This window comes from Tupaia chinensis, unplaced genomic scaffold (assembly GCF_000334495.1).
Source record: "Tupaia chinensis unplaced genomic scaffold, TupChi_1.0 Scaffold000127_2, whole genome shotgun sequence".
NCBI classification, from domain to species: Eukaryota; Metazoa; Chordata; class Mammalia; order Scandentia; family Tupaiidae; genus Tupaia; species Tupaia belangeri.
The window spans coordinates 3,648,524-3,661,738 of NW_006159596.1; the positions used below are offsets into that span (position 1 = coordinate 3,648,524).

General features: G+C 36.8%; 1 protein-coding gene across 3 annotated transcripts in view; it reads right to left on the bottom strand.

Annotated features, from left to right (window-relative positions):
• Positions 1-13,215, bottom strand: part of INPP4B (inositol polyphosphate-4-phosphatase type II B) — a 957,317-nt gene that overhangs the window by 840,020 nt on the left and 104,082 nt on the right. The window contains exon 1 of one of the 3 annotated variants that reach the window (XM_027770342.1): positions 11,484-11,604. The exons of the other annotated variants lie outside the window; for them this stretch is intronic. The gene's annotated coding sequence lies outside the window, so the exon portion shown is untranslated. Of the gene's footprint in view, positions 1-11,483; positions 11,605-13,215 lie in introns of those variants that run through there. 3 annotated transcript variants of the gene reach the window in all.

Below are 13,215 nucleotides of genomic sequence, written 5' to 3' on the forward strand. Positions count from 1 at the left end.
TGAGAAATCATCCCCTGAGCAGAGGGGATGGCCATACCACAATCCCTTCTCCTCCGCCTCCTCTCAGGATTTTAGGCACACACACCTGGTCTGAGTGTCAAGGACTTGAAACATGATCAACCATGTAGGAGGCCAGCACCTTAACCACTACGCCACCTCCTGACCCCGCTGTACTATCTTTTGTTGACACACAGCATGGCCACATATCTTTGGATAATGTTATAACTCCTCCTTTCTGCCCTGCTTTAGAAATTAAACTATTATTCATATTGGTGGTTTAAGTACTTATACTGGCTATATTTTTAGACTAATTTTGATCAAATAATCTGAAATAAATATATGTTGAAAGCGAGGCTGTAGCCTAGTAACAGGAAAAGCAGCTTCTGGCTTCTTGCGTCCCTCCCTAGTGAACAAGGAGACACCAGTAGGTCAAAAGTGAATATGACCAAGCAATGCTTAATGTGGACCCATGGTGTACAGAGCCTGGGGCGTAACCCCTAGGCCAGTTTGAAGAGTAAATCATGAAAAATGAAAACATTTTGCCAAAATAATGAACGTCTAGCATGGGCCTTTATACATAGCATAAAGATCTCCGAAAGCAAATCTTTACTGAGAGATACACCATGTTTCCCCATAAGAAAACTGTTTGGGGCCAGCCCCATAGATCAGCAGCTAAGGAAACCAGATTCAGTGTAGCTGACTGTGATTCAAATCTCAGTCCGGGCCAGCCTGGGCATGTATACACGTGTAACTAAAATTCTACCAGGAAGGAGAAATGGAGGAAAAAATATTGTGGCATGACCACATCCCATTAGGGTGTGCTTTCTCTCATCTTTCTTCTTCTCTCTGGCGACTGTGCATGCTCTCTGACAATTAAACAGAAAGACTACTAGATCTTATAAAGTTGTCAATTCTATTTACTCAATGAGATTTCAATTAAAATCCAAAAATATTGGGGTCAACAGGTAGCATAGAAGCTAAGGCTCTGGATTCCTGCTTGGCTGACGGCACTGAGTCCCAGATCCAGCAGCTTGAAAAATCATACCAGGAGTGTGTGCATGCATGCACCAAATCCCAAGAGGAGAATGGAGGAGAAGGGACTGTAGCATGGCTCTCCCCAGGGGTGATTTCCCACTCTCCTTGTCTCTGACTCTTTCTCTGGAGAGTTCATGTGCCCTATGGCAAAAAAATCTTGAGAGAAAAAAAAATCCAAAAATATTTTGGGGTCACTTTACAAAATTATTCTAAACTTAGTATGTACATATCAGAGAAAATGTCTTAAAAACTACAAACATATTCACATATACACACAGAGAAAATCAACGAAAAGAGATTGTCAGTCCTACCAGATATTAAGCAAATAGCAATGACATTTAAGCTTGTGCATTGTACATAAAAGCTGACAGAACGCTAGAATAAAATAAGTTTATCAGAACCAGAAATCTCCTCTGTAGATGTGTGTGAGAGTGTGTGTGTGTGTGTGTGTGTGTGTGTGTGTGTCTAGAGTAAGATAATATATACAATGTGGTAGAATCACAATTAAGTGGGAAATACCTGGATTGTTCATAAAATGATGTTGGAAAATGCTTTATTATTTTTATGAGGAAAATCTTACTATGTCACATCATATACCAAATAATATGTTAGAGGACTAAAGAGGAAAACATTATTTAAAAATTTTAAGTAAATTTTAGTCTTTTCTATGAGTAAGTACTGTTTATGTAAAAAAAAAAAAAAAAGGAAAGAAAAAAATAGAGGAAATATGACATTCAAGGTAATCACAGAGATTTTCCAGCTTTTTTGTTTGTATATATGAGAAAACTTCAAAATTTGTGAAATAATGGAATTAAAGTATGAGTTTATTTTGGTGCAAAGAAGCTTCTGAAACCCATGCATAGTTTTTTCATAATACACATTTTCCATGAGCTTTTCAAAGACCCCTAGTATACACAAATATAAATGAAAAAAGGTCAATATCTATAACACATAAAGGACTTTTAAATATTAAAGGAAAACCAACTTCTCAATATGCAAATAGTCAAAAGATATAAATTAGCATTAAAAAATGAAGTACAGGCATCAGCAGATGGCATAATGGTTTTGTCACTAGACTCCCACACAATCAACTACGGTTCAAGTCCCGGACCTGGTGGCTTAAAAACTTGTAACAGGCACATGTATGTGCATACTCAAAATCCTGAGAAAGGATTAGAGGAGAAGGGTTTGTGGTGTGAACATCTCCCCCACAGGGGATGATTTCTCGCTTTCTGTCTCTCTGTTTCTACAGCAAGCACATGCAACCAATAGCAAAAACCTCTCTTTAAAAAAAAAAAAAAAAAAAATACAGGGACCAGCAGGTAGTGTGGTGGTTAAGATGCTGGACACTCCCACATGGCCAGCCATGGTTTGAGTTCCATACCTAGTGGCTTGCTTTCTCACTTTCCCTCTCTCTGTGTTTCTCTCTGGTCAAATTTAAGTAAATAAATAAAATTAAAATAAATAATTCCTTTTAAAAAGTACAAATAAAATAAGCATTTAAAAATGTTCAGTCTCATTTAAACAACAGAAGAGTATAATACTGTAAAGCCTAGATGTTAAAGTAAAATCAACCTAGGTCCAAGACTCAATACTACCACTTGCCAGTTGTGTGATGTTGGGTAAGTCACTTAACATCTCAAAAAAGTAAATTTCCTGGTGTTAGCAGGTGGCGTAGTGGTTAAGATGCTGAACTTCCACATGGCCAACTATGGTTTGAGTTCCAGACCTGGGAGCTTGACTATAACTCCAGGCGCATGCACACGCATGCCCAAAATCCCAGGAAGGCAATGAAGAAGGGACCGCAGCATGGCTTTCCTTTGTGGGAGGTCATTTCTCATTTCCCTCTCACTGTTTCTCTCTCTCTAGTGAGCACATGCACACTATAGCAAAAAACTTTTAAAAAACAACAAAAAAAGGAATTTTCCTAATCTTTAAATAATATTGTTAATATATTGTTATAATAATATTGATAATATTGTTCACCTTTTACAGTTGTTGCAAAGGGTAAATGAGAGAGAGTATAGATTCAGATCTTACATAATGAATGAACTGGAGGTGGTCAACAATTCAGCTTTTGTTGTTAGAATCTTTTTCACCTTTCTAACTAACAAAATTTAAAAACATAATATCCTTCAGTGCTAGAGAGGATGGTAATAGGCTTACATATTTTCAGAGAGAGTGAAAAATGATGCGAGGTTTCTGGAAAGTAATTTGGGCATGTATGTAATGAGTTTTTAAAAGGTTCATACACTTTATCCAGTATACCACTCCTAGGAATCACTTTTTTTGGGGGGTGGGGGGTGGGGCGGGGTTTGCTATCGGCCGGTGCACTCCCCAGAGAGCGAGGGAGACTGCACTCACCAGAGAGAGAGAGAGACAGAAAGCGAGAAATCACCCCCCAGAGGGGATGGCCAAACCGCAATCTCTTCTCCTCTCAGGATCTTGGGCACACATGCATATGCACCCAGTGTGAGTTTAAGCCACTGGGTCTGGGACTCCAATCATGGTTGACTACATGGGAGTCCAGTGACACAGCCATTATGCTAACTGCTGATCCTGGAATCACTTCTCTTAACAGAAGCAGTAAAAATGTAGACAAAGAATATCAGAAAATGATGTCATATATAAAATACTAGGTCCAGCTGGTGGTGTGGGGGTAAGGCAGCCAGATCTCACATGGCTGACCACATGGTTCAAGTCTCAGACCCAGCAGCTTGAAAAACACATGGGGCACATGTGCACATGCACCCAAATTTCTGAAAGGAGAAGGAAATGGAAGAGAAGGAATTGAGACTTGACCATCTGCTATGGGAAAAAGGGTACCTTCTCTCTCTCTCTCTCCCCTCCTATCTATTCCCAGCAAATGCACATTCTCTGACAGTTAAAAAAAAAAAAATTAAGAAAATATTCATCAGAGTATGGTAACAGCTAAAAATATTGCCAATAACTATAAAGTCTTAAGTTGAGAGCCATAGATAAACAATGCCTAACTACTAGACAGCAATGAATTAAGAGCAGGATTTACAGGCACAGGAAAAGTGATTTCTTTTTATTTCTCTGCCTTGAACCAGAACAGTGCCTAGCATCATAGTACCAGGAAAATAGTTTCAATCAATATCTAAACTGAATGAATGGTAAAATTCTAACAGGAAAGAATTCTCATTTTGCATGAGCCCATGAACACTTGCAAATAGTATTATCTCAACTTGTATAAAAGAACCGCAGTAAATTCTAGGGGGAAAAAAAAAGATAAAATGCTAAAAATATTGTCCTTGGGCAACTTTTTTCGGTCTCTTTAGATTTTTCTCTACTTGTCTTTTTTTTTTTTTTTTTCAGTGAAGACCTACTGTATGTATAATCAAGAAAATTTTGAGTAGGAAAAAAGACAAAAACCAAGTAAAAGCCAATGAGCCCAATTAATTCTCCTTATGCTATTCCAAGTATGTACCATTCTCAACTCACACCTGAAATATAAAATGGGAAAGTGGATACGAATAGAATAAATTGGAAGGCAGTCTTTAAAACACAGCCCAGAAAAGAAACTACTATGGGGAAAAAATTAAAAAAAAAATTTCTCATAAGACTGTATTAACATATATTAAGATTAAAGTCACATTTATTATCGTTCTAATATAAAGAAACTATACATCCATTTTGCTCCCTATATAATTTATGTGTATGAAAAATATGGCATGGCATAAGCCCTTTAGATACAAATTACTTGCTTCTCTGCAATGGAATTATATTTCCTCTTAGACAAACAATGCCCCAAACATTTATGCATAGTGATCACTGGCTGCTTTTTTAAATTTGAATTTTTTTTTTTTTTTTTTTTTTTTGTCAAAGGACACATATGCTTGCTGGGAAGAGAGAAACTGAGAAAGCACTCCCCGCCCCCATGGGGCATGTTCTGACAAAAAAATCCCATCTCCTCCATTTCTCTCTCCTTTTAGGATTTTAGGCACACATGCTCAGCATGTACTTCAACCTACCATGTCCGGGACTTAAAACGTACAGTCACCCATGTGAAATCCAGTCACCTTAGCCACCAGGCCATGGGCTGGCCTAAAAACTGAAAAAAAAATTCTCATTTAAAACTTTATACAAAATCTGATAGGTATACTTGAGGCAAAGTTTGACATTCTCAAAGCGCGGTATCAAACACATTCCTCAGATTACCAAATTCTCACACACGTTTACCATAGACACATTACCCCTAGAAAGTGCTGTAGCATGTCAGACCAGCCGGTGACATGGTGGTTAAGGATGGGTCCCCTATGGCTGACTTCACAGATCAAGCCCTAAACCCAGCAGTCTGAAAAACATGCCAAGCATATATACGTGAATGCCTAAAATCCTTAGTGGATGACAGAGAAGAGACTGATGTGTAGCCAGCCCCCTGGGGAGTGATTTCTCACTTTCCCTCTGTCCCTGTCTCTCTGGTAAGCAGCATACCCTACAGCAAAACAAAATACAGACCTGTAACATGTCAAGCATGTTACCCAAGGGTGTGGCTGCTGGGGCACTGGCTGGGCTCACTCACTGAAAGGTCAGTTGTGAGGTGTGACTTAAACTCACAGATCAGGAAAGTTAGAGATAACTACACAGCACGTATCTTTAACAGAAATAGTTAAGATACTGACTCATGCAAAGCTAAGGTCTTCCAGTCCATCGGTCTGCTGCATCTACAAACCTCTGCCTCTTACAGAAAGAAAAATGTTATAGAAGAGAATGTGGACCTTAAGGTATGCAGTCAGTATTTGTTTTCATCTAACAAGTCTAATTCATTCATTAGTTTATCAAGTATGTAACTAATAAATTCAAAGAACACTGCAGCACACTCTGGCGATTAAAAAAACATGAGGTAGAACGTACACAGAAATCCAGTCCTTCCTTATATAAAACATGCCATATTTTCCAGAAAGCAATATAAGTGCCTCATTTATCTAACGTCAAGATTTCTGATATTTCAAACAAAATACGTAGTGTTTTATTGCAATCACTGTTTTTTAAGTTACCCTTCATAGACCTATATTTGTAAATAACTACATCACAAGTATATTTCTTTTGATATATTAGGTCATCAGAAAAGTCATGACACATTTTGTGTTTAAAAAAAAAGGCATCATGATTTTTCCGACAACCCAATAGTTTCTAGGATTTCCTTCCAAAAACTTTAAAGAGGAGAAAAGTGCGTGGAATTGTGGCTGAAACAAGAACGGCTGTCACTTGACAATTATGGAAGCTGGCCAGTACATACATGGAACTCAGGGTATGTGGGCACTACAAAAAGTTCATTAAAAACGAAAGTATAAAATTTTTTAATGTAAAAAAAAATGGAATTCATACAGTTTTTTTCAAATTTTATATCTTCCATGAGCTTTTTGAAGACCCTCCCATACCACTCTGTTTAATAATCTTTGAAAATTTACATAATAGGTTTTCTAAAGAAGTATATTTCTTAATTATATTTATTTAGATTGTTATGCTTTTTCCCTTGGTCTCCATTCCTACAACAGCCACATCCAGTGAATGTGGCCGAAATGCCTGTCACGTTGACCTGAGGATGTTCTAGTCAGATGGCTGGACAATGAATTGGTCCCATTCCAGTGCAGAGATATAGAGTAAATTGATTAACTCTGCCCCTATTCATAATTTAATCATCCATCCAAACGCAAGAATGTTTACACCCAGACTAACCAAGAAGAATTGTTTTAGATCACTTTCAGCTATTAAAATAACCAATAAATTCTAGTGCTACATGGCAGGTCCCATTCTGTCATGTGATAGCCATTGCTGTTAGAAGGCATTAGGGAATCTGCTGATCCATCGATGAGATATTCTGCACTTTATTTTTCATTGTCCCAAGGACAGTGAGAAAAAGAAAAATGGATAATAGTCTTTGACTCCAAGAAAAAAAAAAAAAAAAAAGATTTTGCTCAGCTGATGTGATCTGGATTAAAATGCGAATGGTTAATACAATGTCTATTTCAGAATGGTCATATGTGTTTTGTTTTTCTATCATGTTCATTTTTTTCTCCTTCCCTTTCTCTTGCTCAGTCATAAGCAGAATTCTGGCACATTTAATTCAATTAATTTCATACAGCTCCTCGCATAAGCAGACTTCACATAAAAGCAGTGTGTTAAATATTACAATCAAATTTTTAAAGTATTACAAATAATAGATCTTCTAAATATACTACTAAGGATTTAGGTCCTTGTTGACTTTAATTTCATTAACTCACTCACAGTATAAATAAATTCTGTTGAAAAGAAAAGCTTTCAAAATGAATATATTGCAATTAAAGTGACCCAAGGATTCCAAGCATTGCACACTGCCACCTAGTGCTAAATGTCTTTGTAACGCCAAGAGCAGAGTAGATATTTTCAGGAAAGTAGAAATGCTGTATTTTAAAGCATATTTTTTCCAAAACACAGGTCTGAGACATACCTGTTCAACATTCCTTCAAAAGGGGACAACTACTGTGAGTAAATTACACATACCATAAAATCACCCATCTCATAAATTAAAATTTATAAAATCTGGTTGACATAAAAAGTTAACAGGATTTTTTTAATGAAGACAAATTTATTTTAAAGAAAGAGGCGATCTCTTAATATTCTGCATCAACTATGCAATGCATTCTATTATTAATGTGAAGTATGCTAACCTCTTGGTGAAACATGTAGCTAGCAAGTCTGGCATATGAAAATGTTAAAGAGAGGCACGCTGGAATATTAAATAATCCTGAGTGATACTCGAAAGCTTTGTTGAAGGGGGCAAAAACATTCACTCACCTATAGGTTATAATGTGAATTAAAGGAGCCACTGGTTTTTAGTTTTACTTCATCTTCCTTACATTGAATAATTTTTGTGTTTTTCATTATGCTACTCACTGAAGCTCATCTCTAATCTTTTGGCTAGAAAATCAAGCCAAGGCCTGTAAGATGAGAACCATGTTGAAAGACCTAAATAAAAATTTCCGATAGATGAGTTTGCTACGGTCAGAGTGTATTTGATTCACTGAATTTTTAAACGGTAGTCCCTAGTATGGTCTACTTAATGCACTATCACTATCTATGCTAAGAACAAAGGTAAAAGACTCAAGAGTCATGTTTCTGTTGACTAAGATAAGCATAGTGAAAAATGCTAAGAGAATCCCCTTTAAGTTATTCTTGCTTAATTTTAAAGAATTATGATAGGACATATGAAAGAGAGAGAGAGAGAGAGAGAAAAAAAAGATATTTAACAGGGTTTCATCACTCCACAATCTCCTTTTCCCAGCCCTCCAGGTCCTTAAATCCTGGCACATTTAATTAGACTCCTGTGCACAAGCCCTGAGTGTTTTCAGGTGCCCAGGATTAAAAACCATGGTTGGCATATGGCTTCCATTACTGTAATCCAGTATCAATCCATTACTGCACCACCAGTCTAGGCCAATTGTCGCCTAACTTCGTAAAACTCAAAATCCCTTTAGAGAAACATACGAATCTCAGTTCTCCTTTGAAGATATTTAAAATAGATCAATAAATGATCTGTCGTATACAACTAATATATGAAAGATTTTTAAGAATTATACAATTCTTTTTATCATAGCAGATACTTTTTATTTCTGTTATTAGTCCAATCATTCAAAATCAGCCTAAGAGATGAGAACGTCTACACATTTTCTCTCTTTGGAAAACAGAGAAAAGCGTTTAGGGATCTTATCATCCAGCCTATTGCATTGCTTTGTTTTTAGAATTAGAAAGGTGGGCTTAAAAAAAAATAGATTTCAGGGGACAGCAGGTGGCATAGTGGTTATGGTACCGGACTCCCACATGGCCAACTGTGGTTTGAGGCCCAGACTTGCTGACTTGAAATTCACACTGGGCGCATGTGCATACATGCCCAAAAACCTAAGAGGTGAATGGAGAAGGGATTAGGGTGCGACCTCCAGAAAACGGTGATTTCTCATTTTCCTTTTCTGTCTCTCTCCAATGAGTGCACAAATTCTATGACAAAAAAAAAAAAAAAAACTTAAAAAAAAACTTTAAAAAAAAGGTACGTAGATGGGCACATGGGTAGATGGATGGATGGAACCTCCCCTTTTAAAGGAAGTGTTTCCTCTATCCACTTGAAAATCATTAATTTAGATAATTCCCAAAGGAATCTCTGAGCAAAGACACATGATTTGGAAAACTTCACGATTCCCTTTAATCAGTTTATCCACATTATTTCCAAGTCTGTTTCACTTAGTTCTGCATAGAGCGATAGAGCTATTTTAAGAGCTCCAACACGCAATGAGAACACCTTGCTGGTATGACTGCCTAATGCAGAAGACAGGACTGACTTAAAATATTACAACTCGAGCAGTTCACTTTGAAAATCATGGTTTAAGACCACATATTACACTGAAACCCAACTCTTTGCATCATGTTGGGATGATGATAGCCAATATAAAAATCACAAAGTCAATTGAAAGAACATTCTAAAGCTCCTAAATATTTCATGGGCCTTATGGTATACCATCTAAATATTAGGTTGTCGGAAAAGTCATGATATTATTTTTCTGTTTTTCTTGGCAGAAATGTGTCAGGACTTTTCTGACAACCCAATACAACAACATAGTTTCAGAAAATAAAATATTAGATAGAACTACACTTTATATAAGCAAAGTCCGGCTGCAGTTATAAATATATACATATACAATACAGTTATAATCCATAAAAAGTCATAAACCTCTTTAAAAGGGTCTATTTAACCACACAGTAGTAAAAAAAAAAATGTATACAGAGAATGAACTAACATGCCTTGATTCAAATGACAATTGTGCCTGAGACTCTGAAACTTTCTCTATATTTTTCCACATATCTTAGTCTATATTTTTCCACATATCTTAGTCTTTTCTAAGTATATGCTGCATCTAAAATTTTCTAACACAAAGACTATATATACCTTAGGCACCAAAAAATTAAAACATAGCATCATCACTTGTATTTACCTAAAAACAAATGCTTACACTGAAATTATTTGTTTAATAAGCTCATTTCTTAAGCCTGAATATTAAATATATGTAATGATGAGAGTTCCCCAAGGAGCTCTCCAATCAAGGACTCCTACCATCATCATCGCAATAATAGCAAATGGCCTGTGGAGCAGATTCCCTATGGTTTTACAATGATAAATAAATCATGTGGGAAAAGTAAGATACAGAATCCAGAGGAGACCAACAAAGCTTTCCAATGAACATTTAACTTGAGATTGTTTAAAACAGAGCATTTCTGGGGCTGGCAGGTGGCGTTGTGGTTGAAGACACTGGATTCCCACATGGCCAACCATGGTTCAAGTCCCGGATGTGGTGACTTGCTTTCATGCTTTCCCTGTCTCTCTCTAGTCAAATTTAAAATAATAACAACAACAACAAATGAAATTAAATAAATAATTCTTAAAAAAAAAAGACCATTTCTATTATAAACTCCCATGGTTGTGAAAAACAAGAATTTATTCCATACAGATTAGGTATGATATTTGTATACCTAATATTAGTCCTACTGGGCATTGCTCACTGTGAAAAAAGAAAATGTAATAAATATTCAGTGAGAATTTTACTAATTATGATACAATAACTTTTTTAGGTTTGTATTCTCAGATGTCAGATACTTACCTGGAAATTGACATCCATTTGGTTGCTAAGAGATACAAGATTACTTTGCAGTTTTTTCTCAGTCTTTCTGAAAATCGTTCTCTTGGGTTTTGCCTCGAGGTAGTGAAAGTTAACTGTTACCCAGGTGGGGATTCGCATTAATTGTGCTAGAAGATACTCCAGTTTCAGGAAAGAAACAATTACCTTCCATCTGAACGACTAACTTTTCTCTAAGCTTAATGATTTTCCATTTCACACAACTAAAATACAAGAGCATTATTTTATAATCACATTGAAATGATGCAACTATGATATAAGAACCATTTAGTATTTTGACAAAAATCTTATGAGAAGTCATCATTCCATAAATTGGCATTTCCAAAGCGGAGCTCCAACCCCCAAATTTTAAAAGAATTTTCTGCTTGTAACTTTGCATGATTCTTTAAACAGTTGGAGGAACTAAGCTAAAGTTGATCTGGTTGTTCTCACACTTTATCCAAGAGCTAAAAGCAAAGTACAGCGATAATTAGGCACATTCTCGCTGGTCATTAGTTTATCACAAATAAGTATTGCTTTGCCTAATTGAAAAGAGCATTTCTAAAATAAGAGCAGTCTTTCCATGCTTCCTAAGGACACTGAGCTCTCTAGCACATTTCTTCACTTAGATTTCATAACCTTTCAAGGACATTCATCTAAATCATATTTTAAAGAAACACACAGAAAAACCATCCCATTGCCATAGCATGTTTCATTACTACAAATCCAGGAGGTTCAATGTGGAAAGCCCATGTACTTATCACAAAGCCATTGGTCACTTACTCGGATTGGGGATCACTGCTTTACTGGAGTATATCGTAGCGGACCCTGAGACAGTGCTCGCCTCTGTGCACTGAGAGAGTCCACAGAGCCCGCTTGCTCAGTCCTCTCCCCACTCAACTTCTTCCACCCCATCAGCCGGTTGTCCTGTTAGTGGTGCTTCCCATCTTAGGTGCTGCTTTAGCACGAAGTCAGGTTACTACCACTTCCGGTCTAGAAATCGTTAAACCATGGTTCAAGTCCCGGATGTGGTGACTTGCTTTCATGCTTTCCCTGTCTCTCTCTAGTCAAATTTAAAATAATAACAACAACAACAAATGAAATTAAATAAATAATTCTTAAAAAAAAAAGACCATTTCTATTATAAACTCCCATGGTTGTGAAAAACAAGAATTTATTCCATACAGATTAGGTATGATATTTGTATACCTAATATTAGTCCTACTGGGCATTGCTCACTGTGAAAAAAGAAAATGTAATAAATATTCAGTGAGAATTTTACTAATTATGATACAATAACTTTTTTAGGTTTGTATTCTCAGATGTCAGATACTTACCTGGAAATTGACATCCATTTGGTTGCTAAGAGATACAAGATTACTTTGCAGTTTTTTCTCAGTCTTTCTGAAAATCGTTCTCTTGGGTTTTGCCTCGAGGTAGTGAAAGTTAACTGTTACCCAGGTGGGGATTCGCATTAATTGTGCTAGAAGATACTCCAGTTTCAGGAAAGAAACAATTACCTTCCATCTGAACGACTAACTTTTCTCTAAGCTTAATGATTTTCCATTTCACACAACTAAAATACAAGAGCATTATTTTATAATCACATTGAAATGATGCAACTATGATATAAGAACCATTTAGTATTTTGACAAAAATCTTATGAGAAGTCATCATTCCATAAATTGGCATTTCCAAAGCGGAGCTCCAACCCCCAAATTTTAAAAGAATTTTCTGCTTGTAACTTTGCATGATTCTTTAAACAGTTGGAGGAACTAAGCTAAAGTTGATCTGGTTGTTCTCACACTTTATCCAAGAGCTAAAAGCAAAGTACAGCGATAATTAGGCACATTCTCGCTGGTCATTAGTTTATCACAAATAAGTATTGCTTTGCCTAATTGAAAAGAGCATTTCTAAAATAAGAGCAGTCTTTCCATGCTTCCTAAGGACACTGAGCTCTCTAGCACATTTCTTCACTTAGATTTCATAACCTTTCAAGGACATTCATCTAAATCATATTTTAAAGAAACACACAGAAAAACCATCCCATTGCCATAGCATGTTTCATTACTACAAATCCAGGAGGTTCAATGTGGAAAGCCCATGTACTTATCACAAAGCCATTGGTCACTTACTCGGATTGGGGATCACTGCTTTACTGGAGTATATCGTAGCGGACCCTGAGACAGTGCTCGCCTCTGTGCACTGAGAGAGTCCACAGAGCCCGCTTGCTCAGTCCTCTCCCCACTCAACTTCTTCCACCCCATCAGCCGGTTGTCCTGTTAGTGGTGCTTCCCATCTTAGGTGCTGCTTTAGCACGAAGTCAGGTTACTACCACTTCCGGTCTAGAAATCGTTATGAAAATCCCTTTTACAAGCAAGGTCTTTGAAAGGCAGCTGCATACCTATAAAAGAACTACCTCGTGTCCATCTTGAGGATGAGACGGTGGATTAACCCGTCTCCAGGTTCTTAGTTACCCTAGAGAGTCCCCCCCCCCCTTAATACAAAAAGCCGC